We start from the raw sequence: 15,063 nt of genomic DNA on the forward strand, positions 1-15,063 counted from the left end.
ACCAAGTCTCGTTATATCTCATGGCATTTCTTTTATGAATACAGTCACTTTGCTAGTCTTCAAACTATCTTTCTTTCACCAATTTATTTTCCGAACTTTTCTAATAAACTAAAATGTTCTTAACCTATGGAAGATACCTCAATTAATGGCTTATGAAAAACAACAATATTCTGTTAGCTGAGGGACTAAATAGTTAGATGTGAGAATAGTTCGGAGGTTTTTAATAGCCTTGGGATGATTAAATCAGTGAGAGTAAATTGACTGTTTAATATTGATTTTACTTTTATTATAGTATCTTGTATCCAGTCTCCATTAATACATTGAAAATGATATTATTTTTTTCGATCTCTTGTGGACGGAGAAATTGTATGTTTGTTGATTTCGTGCATTACCGGATCTGTTTAAAAGATACCTGAATTACGCAAGAAACATTAGATATAACGAGATTTAGTTTACCAAAAAAATACTAATTAGTACCAGTTTAGACTAAAATAAAATACCCTGTGTACCAAAAATGTCCTATTTTTTTAGCAGATAAACAAAATAACAATAACAACTTAATTTTGGAAGTAAAGAGTTGGGATTCAAACTTCGATCATAACATCTGATCTAGTAATTTCAACATTTTGTAGATAATATTCCCTCACTAATGTCATTACTAGATGTGTCAATGATAATTAATAGTGATAAGGAATGAAGAGCCTAGGTCAGACGTTAAATTAATTGATAGTGTAGTAGGAGTACTAAGTAATAGTTTTGTTCCTTTTTACAGAGAATAATAGTTTAGTTTTAATTAGTCTTCTACCTGTCTCATATGGCGGTATGCCTAAAACCATGGTCAGCATGAACATGTACATGATGATCACGAACATCTGCTTTACGATGTTTTTCTGAGTTTTAGAGGATCCGACACCCGACTCGGCTTCACAGGAAATCTCTTTGACGTTTGTGCTGGGAAAGGTTCAAAACCTTCATGGATAACGATGAACTCATGAGTGTGCCTACCGAATTATAGCCTCTATTTTCAAAGCACTGGAAAGGTGAGGATTGCAATTGTTATTTTGTCCAGAAGTTATGCAGCTTCTACATATTGTCTTGATGAACTTGTCGACATACCTGAGTCATGAGTGTAAGAGACGAAAAACCAAGTTGTTTTCCCAATCTTTAATGATGTCGATCCTTCAGAGTATAGGATTAAGAACTCAACGAGGTTGAAAAAACGGCCTTCATTTTAAAATAGAGGCTTAAAAACCAACATATTAAATTTAAGGAAAAAATGTTTTAATTTTTTTTTTTGGTTGTTGAAAATATGACCTTTTTAAAATTTGTTTTAAAATATGTCTTTAGTCCTATAAATTATAAATTTTTAGGTTAAGCTCTTAACAAAAAAAAATCAATTTTTGTCTTGATAAGTGTTTTTAGTCTAGGATTTAATCCCTATAAAAAAAATGGTTAAATATATTTTTGGTCTCTATAAATATGTCAACTTTTCGCTTTAGTCCCTCTATAAAATTTCTTCAATTTTTAGTCCTCCAAAAATATTTCATCTTCACTTTTGATCTATCCTTTAAAGTAAACTCATATGTAGAATTCATATTTTTGAATAAAACTTTCGAGAAAAATATATAATATTATAAGAATCTCTCCAAAAAAATTAGATTTTATTTTACCAATACATGAATTATATATGAATTTTTATATTTTTGACGATAAAAAATCATATTTAATTTATGTTTTGTTAAAAAATTTTAATTTTCTTTTGAGTAAATTTTACAATATTCTATACATTTATGCACAATTTCATTAAAAAATATAAAAAATTCCTTAAAAGTAGGGACCAAAAGTAGTGATTGAAAATTTTACAGGGACTAAAAGTTGAAGGAATTTTTTAGAGAAACTAAAACAAAAATTGGTATATTTATAGGAACCAAAAACATATTTAACCCTAAAAAAAGTTAAGGACTAAAATTAAACAAAATCTTATGAACTTAACTTAAAATTTGCAAGTGTTCTAGAGACTAAAAACAAAATAATTTGAAAATTAGCCAATACATGAAAATTATCTTAGAGAACCAACAAATGATAAAAATTGAAAATAGTTATTTAAAAAATTTGGGCAAAATGCTTTTCAAGATCAATTTTATCCATAATTGACTGTTTACAAAATAGATTAATAATGTCTTTTATGATCTAAACAAATAGGTTATTTGCAAGAAACTCATTTCCTATTTAATGTCCCTGACTATTTTGTTGATAATTTTTGTTGTTGAAAAAGTTTTCTCTATAAATGTTGTTGAGACCAGAAGTACCAAACCGATAAAGATAAATCTATCAATCACACAGTAATTTTTTTTTTTTTTTTTTAATCTTATTTATGCTAATTTTCGATAACTAAACTTGTTTGAAATATTTGAATGTTTATTATTTGAGAGAGTGGAATATAAGTACATATCAACCAACTTTTTTTTTTTAAGGTAGCCAAGGCTACCCTTCTTCATGATGGGTTACTCTCCTGGGTAGGTACCTTCAAACCGAGGACAAAATATCACTGCTTCCTCCGTCTAGTCCAAAAGAATGTCTCATTTTAGTATGTTTATTTTACTATATTAACGACTATATTACTTTTTTTTTTCCTTTTTCAATTTATCTAATTTTTTTTTTTTTTTGTTCAAGTAGTCTAGTGGTTAGAGTTCACACAATTAAACGTGGAGAGTGGGGTGTCCGGAGTTCGAACCCCAACCCTTGCATATAATATGCAATATCCCTACCAACTGAGCTAAACTCACGGATATTGTTTTCTTTCTATTAACACTAATGAAAGATAACATTGTAAAATAGCATATAAATCTCCCAAATATGAACATCTATGTAGCTACACCATTTAATTGGATTTGTTATTTTAATAAACTTAATTGCAACTTTTTTATTGCTAATTGGATTTGTTATTTTAATCAAAAATAACAATTGGGTTTGGGTTGACTTATTCCCGTTTATAAAAAATAAATACACTTTCATGAATCATCTAATTTTGTCATATTGATAAAATTATACTACTAGTAAAAGGACGGAAGGATTAAATATTTGAATTTTGGCATAACCGAAAAGATGCTTCTAAAAGTAGAAGTTCAGAGTTCTCTTCATCCGATAAATTAAACCAAAATAAGCGAGAACAAAATATTCACATATGAAAACTGAACTCATATATTTTTTATTGGTCAAACAAACATACATTAATTAGGTCTCAACCGTAAGGACAAAATGGAGTGTTGTTTGTTAGGCTTTAGAACTCTTGTTTAGGACTTTATTTATGTTTGTCAATGTGCTCGAATACAATAATAGACTTTGCTAATTAAAAGGATTTTTGCATTCATAGATTCGAATATGAACTCATCCAAAAGATTGTGGAGTTTTTTGAACAAGCCAAAAGATTGTGGAGTTAACAGCAATCGCTATGTTTTTCTAAGTTTTTGCGGGGAAGATACTCGCTACTCCTTTACGGGATTCCTCTATCATGCTTTGTGTCGTGAGGGATTCAAGATCTTCATGGATGATGAGGGATTGGAGGGTGGAAACCAAATTTCACAAACTCTACTCAAAGCAATTGAAAAATCAAGGCTTTCAATTGTTGTTTTGTCTGAAAATTATGGAGTGCAAGAAGACAAATAATCAATTGGTTTAGCCAGTATTTTACAAAATAGAATAATCAGATGTAATAAGCTACCAAACAAAAATTTATGGTAAAGCCATGAAAGCACATGAAGACAGATTTGGAAAGGAATCCGAGAATGTGCAAAAATGGAAATCAACTTTGTCAGAACTTGCCTTAATGAATACTATAGATTACTTTTAGATTGCATTAACGTTTTTAATGAGAAACTGTTCTTGGCCATAGACAAATTAAAGGTATTATGTGTTGTTGCAGTTCTGTTTTTGGTTTTAGTGAAGTTTTGTATTTGATAATCTTGTTTTATTAAAGATCAAGTTATGTAATAAAATTTGATTAATAGAATGAAGTAAAAATGGTGTTGTGCTTTTGTAGGCACGAATATGAATCCATAAAAAAGATAGTGGAAAGGGCCATTGAAGCTAAATATCAAATGTGATACCAATTAGTCCTTGCACAAATGATAACTAGAAGAAATCTTCGGTATGTATGGTTTTTACTTCCTTCCTCGTAAAAGGTAGAGGGAGGAAGGGTCTTTTGCTCATTTGGCACACTTGTCTCAGTATCGTGGGAGTTAAGGAATGGTGATATTTTCGCTATTGTAATTTTGCCTGAATTGCAAGTAATGGTTGAGCGCATAAATGTCATATCATTAAATAGTTCTTTTAGAGTTGGCATTATCTATTTTTTGAACTTCATGTGTTGTCATGGCTTTACCATGTATTGGCTGATCCAGTTGGCTCTTGATCTTCTTGCACTTCATAATCTTTAAGTTTATCAAGACACCACTTGGAATATCCGTAGTTTACCCAAAAAAAGCAATTGAAAAGCCTTGATTGTTCGATTTCTTTGAGAAGAGTTAGTGAAACTTGGTTTCCACCATCCAATCCCTTATCATCCATGACGATTTTGAATCCCTCACGATGAAAAGCATGATAGATAATTCATGTAAAAGAGCAACAAATATCCAACCTGCAAAAACTTATAAAAACATTGTAGCAGCGCAGGGGTTGTATCATTAACTCCACAATCTAGCATTCCAATGGTTATTGGTGCATGATCATTCAATAGCATTATTCTTCATATTGCAATTGAAGAGATAACAAGTCTGTTTGGTTCAATGGGAAATCGCAGATTAAGTTTTTCTACAATTTTAGGGAGAAAAGTAAGCTATTTTTTTCAAGATTTTAACACCTTTGGATTCTAGAATCCAAACTGAAAACAAGTGTTTTTAACGCATTCCATTTTTGGGATCCATACATCTTATTTCCATGCTTCAAACCATTCTTCTATCAAAAATAAATTTCATATTTTTTTTAATGATTTTTTAGCACAAAAGAGGCTCGAGGCGCATGTAAATGAGGTGTTTAAATCCAAAAATTCGAATGACTCGGTTTTATATATTTTTATCAATAAATTACTAGCATAAGAGGGGTTGGAAGCATGTAAAAAGAGGTGTTCATATTATAAATTTTGAATTACTTTTAAACTACTTTTGTTCCATTTAGATTCTAGTATCGAAACATGTAGAATTTCTGAAGAAAAACAGTTAGTCACGGTAGAATCACATTCAAAATAATCATGGTTATTTGTTTTTTTCTTTGGATATGACAGAAAAACACATTTCATATTTTATAATAAAAAAATTCAGACTTAATTTTAGGTTTTTAAAGAGCCCACAAAAAGGATGATACTATAAGAAATTATGTACTTAAATAGCGTAGTCAATGCCGTGGGATGCAATGTCTGAACATTTTTATTTCCCAAATGAAAGTGGATAGTACTTGCAACTTTATATTGTTTTCTTTTTGCAAATAGCAACTTTTTATTATTGTTTAATGCTATTTGAATTTGTTATTCTAATAAAGAAGAAACCAATATTGCTTGGGTTGGTTTCCACTACTATACTATAAAAAGAGTTGTTCATATTATAGAATTTAAATTGCTTTTAAATTACCTTTGTTACATTCGGATTCTAGAATTCAAACATGTAAGAATTTTGAAGAAAAACAGTTAATCCTGATAGAACCACATTTAACTAAAGAGAAATGATATCTGTACAGCTATTTTATAACAACTTTTATGACAACTTTCTCTCTCATACTCACATTATATTTCTACTTTCTCTCTCTATTACTTTGATTTTTGTGCCGATGTATACTTTTCTTTCTAAAAACATGGTTATCTATTTGATTGTCAAGCAAATAGATGTTCAAATAACACTATTCTTAACTAAAACAATCATGGCTATTTTTTTTTCCTTGGAATGACAGAGAAACACATTTCAAATTTTAAAATAAAAAATTTAGACTTAATTTTGTACTTATATAGTTTAGTCAATGTCGTGGGATGCAATGTCAGAACCTTTTTATTTACCAAATGAAAGTGATAGTATTTGCAACTTTTTATTGTTTTTTTACAAATAGCAACTTTTTATTGTTTAATGCTATTTGGACTTGTTATTCAAATAAAGAACAAGTCATCTTTGCTTGGGTTGACTTCTACTACTATACGATAAAAAGAAGTGTACATATTATAGAATTTATATTACTTTTGTTCCATTCAGATACTAGAATCCAAACATGTAAAAATATGAAGAAAAATAGTTAGTCACGGTAGAACCACATTTAACTAAAACAATCATGATTATTTGTTTTCTCTTTGAAAATGACAAAAAAAAACACATTTCAAATTTTAAAATAAAAAATCCAGACATAATTTTGGGTTTTTAAAGAGCCAACAAAAAGGACGAGGCTAAAGAAGTTACTCCCTCCGTCCCAAATTGTAAGAAGTTTTGGCTATTTCACACATATTAAGAAATGTAATTAATATTGTATGGGGAAGAGAAATTATGAGTTGTTTTACAAAATTATCCCTAATAAATGGTATGGAAAAGATAAATGAAATAATTAAAAGAAGAGAGAGTAATTAATAATTAAGGATATAATATGAAAAATAACATTAATATTTCATTGGTATTGTAAAGCGACATATAATTTGGGACAATTTTTTTTTTCAAAGCGACATACAATTTGGAACGGAGGGAGTATGTATTTATATAACTTAGTCAATGGCACAATGTAAGAACTTTTTTATTTCCCAAATGAAAGTGATTGTACTTGCAACTTTATATTGTTTTCTCGCTAATAGCAACTTTTTCTTGTTTAATGCTACTCCATCCCTTAAAACTGATTCAGTTGACCTTATTACGCATGTCAATGCATAACTTTGAACTTAAATATTTTGAATAATATATTAGGAAAAATTATGAAAATTTGATATTTTGAAAATACTCATTGAGACGAATCTAACGACATCTTATATGATGTTATTTATCTTTGTACTATATTAGTTGAAAAATACGGTCAAAGTTAGTTAGGTCAAAATTAAAAAAATTCCAAATGGGTCAAATATTAAGGGACGGAGGGAGTATTTCCTATTTGGATTTAGGCATTGCTCGTGTTGACTTCTACTATATATATCTTACTATAAAAAAAAAACGTACTTCAGCAAAATTTTATAATTATTATCGGTTAAACTTATAATCTTTTTAATTTTATGGGTTCAATCGTCATTTTGTAGAATAAAAAACTAATTTATTATTTTTTGAAAATTTATTTATTTTTGTTTATCTTTTAAGTGTAACTAACTCCCTACATGTCGTCATTTTGCACATTTATCGTGATTTTGTGTTTATCACTTTCCAAACCTTGCTAATTCCGTATTTTAATTTTGGCTTAAATATGATAATCGTCCCTGTAATTTGGGTCAGTTTTGATTTTCGTCCCTGTAAAAAAAGAACTTTGAAATACTTCCCTGTAAAAAAAAATTGTTTGAAAAAGGTCCCTGACCCCACTTCATGTCTGACTTGGAATGTAATTCGCCATGTGGCAGTTGCTGACTGTGCAACTTTTGCCACGTGGCAGTCCACGTAATTAAAAATTTTAAAAATTATTTTTTTAAATTTAAAAAAACATAAAATATTTCCGAGAAAAAATTTGAAAATTAAAATTTTCGAAAACTATATTTTTTGACATAAAAAATGTTAAAATTATAAATTTTGAAAATTAAATTTTCGAAAAAACAATTTTTTTTTAATTTGAAAATTATATATTAAATTTTTTTCGAAAATAATGACTATTATATTTTCAAAAGTTATAAATTTAAAATTTTTGAAAATAAATTATAATTTAAAAAAAAAATTCTAATTTCTTGTTCTTTTACGAAAATTTTAATTTTTAAAAAAATTATTTTTTTTCAGAAATTTCAGAATATATTTTATTAAAAAAATTAATTTTATTTTGAAAATTATACAAAAAAATAAATCAGAAAATTATTTTAAAATTTATATTTTGATTTTTTCAATTTTTTAATTTTTTTTTCTTCATATTTTTTAGGTGAATTCTAGGGTGATGGTTCAATTAAATAATTGAGAGCCATTAGATCAATCAAGCACATAGATTCTATTATAGGCTATCTGCACTAGATCTTTTTGTATGTTCTCTCCCATCTTCTGCTCCCCTTTTCCCATTCCTCAGTGACCGCATTTACATAAACCCATCTCCCTTCTTCGTATAATTATTTGGGAGTTCATTGGTTGTGCATCCTTCCAACTTTAAGATTATAATGAAGAGAATGAAGTTGTTGAGAGAGGTTTTGATTCATTTACGATTTAAAAATCCTTCATGCTTCATTATTCTCATTGAAATTATGAAGATAAAAGTTTATTTTTTAAATTATCAAATCATTATGCATTGAATTTGAATGAAATCAAGGTGGATTGTGAATCAATTTTGTTGAGAGGGGTGTTTACTTACAACAAATTGTAACTCACATTTGCTTAACCAAACATGGTGAGAAGTGATAGCGCAGAAAACCAGAAGCGGAAGCTTGTTCAGAAGCTCTGTTCAGAAGCTTGTTCAGAAGCTCTGTTCAGAATCAGTTTTAGAAGTAGTTTCTGATTCTAAGGTTTTGTGAATTATAGAGAGAATTGAGAGAGAAGAAAATTATGATGAAATTGTAATTGATTCTTATTGATTCTACATATGAAAATGTACAAAGGAGGTAGCTTATATACAATATCTAACCAAGTTTGCTTGAAGCACAAGCAATGTAACAAACTCTAGATCTTATCTACTAGCCTCTAACAAACTTGTAACAAACTAAAACAAAATGTGATTAATCTCTGATTGTGATTATCACTAAACTAAACTTGAATTAAAACAAACTAACATCCTCCCTTAATTCAAGTTTCCACTTCCTTCATTCCAATCAAGCTTCTGAGCTTGATGAATCTGTCAACCTTCAATGCCTTAGTGAATATGTCTGCAAGCTGCAGCTTAGTAGAGCAATGAACAATCTGCAGTGCTCCCTTGTTCACTTGCTCCCTTAGAAAATGAAACTTGGCTTCTATATGCTTGCTTCTTCCATGCAGAACTGGATTTCTTGCTAAGCTTATAGCAGATTTGTTGTCTATGAGCAATTCTATAGGTCTGCTAACCTCTATCTCCATCTCCTTGAGTATATTTTCAAGCCATATTGCCTGACATGCTGCCATACACCCTGCAATATACTCATATTCACAGGTTCTTCATCTTCATTCATCACCAATTTTACATTTGTCTCAGCTGGTGATGATGATGGATTGCAACTCATCATATTGAACCTCTTCAATATGTCAGATGCATACTTCTTTTGGTGCATCACCAATACCTCTACAACTTCAGTAAATTCCATGCCTAGAAAGTATGTCAATTTTCCTAAATCTGACATTTCAAACTCACTCATCATCTGTGATTTGAATGCTTCTATCTCATTCATATCACTACCAATCACTATCAAATCATCAACATAAAGACAGATGAGTAGTTGATTACCTTCACTTCCTTTCTTCACATATACACCATACTCAGACTTGCATTTAACAAATTCTTGCTGCACAAGAAAGCTGTCAATTCTCTTGTTCCAAGCTCTTGGTGCCTGTTTCAATCCATAGAGAGCTTTGTGTAATCTATACACCATATCCTCTTTCCCTTTGATTTTGAAACCTGGCGGCTGTGTCACATACACTTCTTCATCTAAAGGACCATTTAGAAAAGCAGATTTTACATCCAAATGATGCATTGGCCAGTTTCTTCCACAAGCTATAACAACTATCAATCTCACAGTTTCCAATCTAGCAACTGGAGCATATACTTCAAAGTAATCCATACCAGCCTTCTGCATGAATCCCCTAACCACTAATCTTGCTTTGTGCTTGGCTACTTCACCATTTGGCTTCAGTTTCAATTTGAAAACCCACTTCACATCTATTGGTTTCTTACTAGCAGGCAGTTCAGTCAACTTCCATGTGTTGTTTCTGTTGATTGAGTTCAACTCCTCAATCATAGCATTCTTCCACACATCTTCATTCAATGCTACTTCATAGTTGATTGGTTCTGCATCTGCTAATAGTGCAAAATGAACAAATTCTCCTTCTTCATTAACTATATTATCTGGAATGACTTCATGTCCAGCTAATCTAGTTGAAGCAAATCTCTGTCTCACTGAAGTTCTAGTGACTTGATTCTCTTCAACATGCACTTCAGGTTGAACTTCAGTATCAAGTTGAACTTGTTCAACTTGATCATCATCTTCAATTATTGTGGGAATTGTGTGACTGGAACTCTTCTCTTTCTTAGTCCAATCCCATGCTTCATTTTCACAGATCTTTACATCTCTACTAATCACTATAGAGTGATTTAGAGGATGATACAATCTGTATGCACCTGTTTCATGATATCCAACCAGTATCATAGGCTCACTCTTGTCCCCCAACTTCATTCTCTTTGCATCAGGGATATGCATATAGCACAATGAACCAAAAACTCTCAAGTGTTTTGTTGACTGCTTGCATCCTAACCAAATTTCTTCAGGAATTTGATTAAGTTTCTTAGTGGAGCATCTGTTTAAGATGTATGCTGCAGTTCTTACTGCTTCTCCCCAAAATGTATTAGACATCTTCTTCATCTTTAGCATACTTCTGGTCATGTCAAGCAGACTTCTATTCCTTCTTTCAGCCAAACCATTATGTTGTGAAGTATAAGGAGCAGTGACTTCATGCACAATGTCGTTGTCTTCACAAAACTTCTCAAACACCTTTGAGGTATACTCACCACCACCATCAGTTCTTAAAATCTTAATGGATTTACCACTTTGTTTTTCAACTAAGATTTTAAACTTCTGGAACATATCAAATGCTTCACTTTTGGCCTTAATCAAATATAACCAGAGTTTTCTGCTAAACTCATCAACAAAACTGATGAAATATTTGTTTCCCCTAATGAAGGAACTTCTAAAGGACCACACACATCTGAATATACAACATTAAGTAGCTCCTTTGATCTACTTGCTGAACTTGAACTGAATGCACTTCTAGGTTGCTTTCCCAACAAGCAAGTATCACAAACTGTGTTAGATATCTCAATTTTAGGCACTCCCAGAATCATTTCTTTATCAACCAATTGGTTAAGACCTCTAAAATTGAGATGACCAAATCTATAGTGCCATAACCAGCTATCTTCATCTTTTACCATAGCAGATAAACAGTTCAATTCTACAACTTTCATATTGGTCTGAAAAGTTCTATTCTTTGCAAGAGGAGTTTTCAAAACTAACCTTTGATGATTATCAAACAACTTAAAGGTGTTGTCCTTCATAGTAACTGAGTATCCTTTATGAATGAATTGACCTACACTCAGCAAGTTGCACTGCATTCCAGGAACATAGAGAACTTCTTCAATTATTGCCACTTTCCCATTCTTTCCTTCAATAGCAATGTTCCCCATTCCTTCTGCAACTAAGACTCTATGATCTGCAAGTTTCACCTTTGTGTTTCTTCTAGAATCCACTTCTCTTAACAATGTCTGAGTTCCAGTCATATGATTAGAACAACCAGTATCTAAGAACCAACTTTCTGAATTGGAGCTCTCATTACTAGTTGTTGTAACCATCATGAATAATGACTCAGAATCTGAATCATCTTGAGCAATTTTGGCTTCTTCTTCATCATTCTTTGATTGCTTTCCTTTACTAGACCAACATTCAAAGGCATAATGTCCAAATTTCTCACATTTGAAACACTGAATCTTCTTCTTATCAACTTTCTTCTTTTGATTAGAATTTCCTTCCTTTGAAGATTCACCTTTGTCAGATCCATTGTTCTTGCCTTTAGACCAGTTTCCTCCCTTAGAGTTTTTCTTCCCTTTCTTGAAGTTCTTCCTATCATAATCATCCTTCTTGATAGTTTGAACTTGCAGGGCTTGTTGAATTGATTTTTCATTGCTTCTTTCTGAAACCATCAATTCATGAGCTTCTAATGAACTCTGCAGCTCCTCAATCTCCAATGTCTTAACATCTTTTGATTCCTGAATTGCTACCATAATGAAATCAAACCTTGAAGATAGGGTCCTCATAATCTTTTCAACTATCTGTTGATCAGTGATTGCTTCACTACAAGCCTTCATCTGATTCACAAGATTGATGAGTTTAGAGATGTATTCAGAAATCTTCTGATCATCTTCCATTTGCATCAGTTCAAATTTCCTTCTCAGTGACTGAAGCTTAATCAATTTCACTTTATCATCACCTTCATGGTACTTTGAAAGAATGTCCCATGCTTCCTTTGAACTCAGTGATTTTGAGATTCTTTCAAAGTTTCCTTCATCAAGACTTTGTTGAATCAAGAACAGAGCCTTGCAATCTTTCTTCTTCAATTCCTTGTGTGCGTTCCTTTGTACTTCAGTGGCATTCGCAGCTAATTCACCTACACCATTCTGCACAATTTCAAGCAAATCTTGTGCTCCAAACAGATTCTTCACCACTGCACTCCATCTTTCCCAATTGCGTGCTTCAAGAATTGGAAGATGTGTGTTGAAACTGCTGCTACCATTCATGGTGTTTCCTTCAGCGTTTCTTCCTACAAATTGCGTGATTGAAGATCTTGATAACCCCTTAGAACGAAACCAAAGGCACTTGATGCCAATTTGATAGCGCAGAAAACCAGAAGCGGAAGCTTGTTCAGAAGCTCTGTTTAGAAGCAGTTTTAGAAGCAGTTTCTGATTCTAAGGTTTTGTGAATTAGAGAGAGAATTGAGAGAGAAGAAAATTATGATGAAATTGTAGTTGATTCTTATTGATTCTACATATGAAAATGTACAAAGGAGGTAGCTTATATACAATATCTAACCACAAACAATGTAATAAACTCTAGATCTTATCTACTAGCCTCTAACAAACTTGTAACAATCTTCATAACAAACTAAAACAAAATGTGATTAATCTCTGATTGTGATTATCACTAAACTAAACTTGAATTAAAACAAACTAACAAGAAGAAACATATGGAACAATCGCATTATTTCAAGTCCATATTCCATTACACACCTTCAGTTAATGCTTAAAGCATTATGTTGTAGTGTGTCTTGGTTAAAATAATCTATGGCAGCAACCATCTTGTGCAGAAGTTTTGGTTAGAAAGGAACCAGATGGGGAAGAGAAAAGGAAAGGAACGTGATTTTGTGTAGCAAGGTAAACTTGTTCTCATTTTTAATTTTCAACAAAATCTAAACGTTAATTAAATCTAACGTTATTTTATTCATAGTCCACCGGTGAGGAACTTAATTGAACCCTCACCCTAGAATCCACCAATTTTTTAATTTTAAAAACAATTTTCAGAATTTTTATTTTTTAAAAAATTTAATATTATGTGGCATGTCTCGTCAGCGCCACGTGGCAAAAGTTGCATAGTCAACAATTCCCACGTGGCCAAAACCATGCCAAATCAGCTGAATAGTGGGGCCAAGGACCTTTTTCAAACAAAAAAAAATTACAGGGATGTATTTCAATTTTTTTTTTTACAGGGACCAAAATCAAAACTAGGCCAAATCACAAGGACGATTGTCATATTTAAACCTTTAATTTTTTTGTTAATCACTTCCAATCCTAACTAATTTCCTATATTTTTAAAATAAACAAACCAATTTATTAACATGAGTATCGATGAGTTTGTTTGCAATTTTTTTTTTGAAGTTACGAATAAATTGAGATTAATTATGAAATTTTGCTGGCAATTGATTTTTTTATAGTGGTAAACGCAAAATGGCGATATAGGGAATCAGTTAGATTTGGAAGTGATAAATATGCAAAATCATGATATAAAGGGAATTAGTTAAGCTTGGTATATAAACCAAAAAATAATTATTTTTCAAAAAAGGAATATGTTAGTTTTTTTATAGTGGAAGTAGTGGAAATATTGAGCATTAGTTTTAGGCTTGGAAGTGGTGAACTATTTTTTTTAATTAAGTATATAAAATGAAGGGAATCAGATGATAAGGAGAAGAAAGAAACAAAATGGCTTTTTTAATTGAAAAAAAGAAAGGGAATTAGTTTTATGATTGGAAGTGATAAACAAAATAAATTATGTATATATATATATATATATATATATATATATATATATATATATATTAAATGGAATTGAATAATAAGGAGAAGAAAGAGGAAATTAATTGGCTTTTTTATTTGGAAAATATATGGAATTAGTTTTAGACTTTGAAGGATAAACAAAAAAAATAAAGGTTTGTTTAGTGTTTCACCATATGACTATTAGTAAATTTTATTGCTCGCTATTAAAGGTTTGTTCGTTTGTTTAAAAGTTTCGTTAGTTTTTTATTTGTAAAATAACCATTAGGCCAATAAAATTAAGAACATTATAAGTTTAATTAATTTTTTATGAAATAAATTTAGAAAAACTAATTATTCCCACAGGACAACCATTTTTTCTCATCTCTTATGTCATAGATATAGGAAAACAGTTTATGTTCATCTCTTTTAATCTCACTAATTCACATATAAAAATAAAATGAAAAATATGTAATATAAACACTATATTTATATTGATGTTTTAAAAATAGTCATGTGTTTTCAAAATTTTATCATATTAAAACATAAAAATTTACTTACGCAAATATAAACACATAAAATCTGCAACAAGTGCAGTGCAAATATTTAAAGGTGATTTGAATATAAAATAAAATATATTTAATAGAAACACTACATTAATGCCAATCTTTTTTGTTGAAGAATTTAATGTTGATATGTTGAAAATAGTCATAAGTTTTCAAAACTTTCTCATATTGACACATAAAAAATGGCTACCGCACATATAAGCACATAAAATCCGCTACGGGTGCGGTTGTAATATGTAACGGTGTTTTGCAAATAAAATAAAAAATATTTAATATAAACTCGACATTAATTTTGATATTTTGAAAATAACGACGAGTTTTCAAAACTTTATCATGTTGGTACATACAATTTACCTCTGTAGATATAAACACATAAGATTGGCAACGGGCGCAG

Source organism: Medicago truncatula, chromosome 5 (genome assembly GCF_003473485.1).
Source record: "Medicago truncatula cultivar Jemalong A17 chromosome 5, MtrunA17r5.0-ANR, whole genome shotgun sequence".
NCBI classification, from domain to species: domain Eukaryota; kingdom Viridiplantae; phylum Streptophyta; class Magnoliopsida; order Fabales; family Fabaceae; genus Medicago; species Medicago truncatula.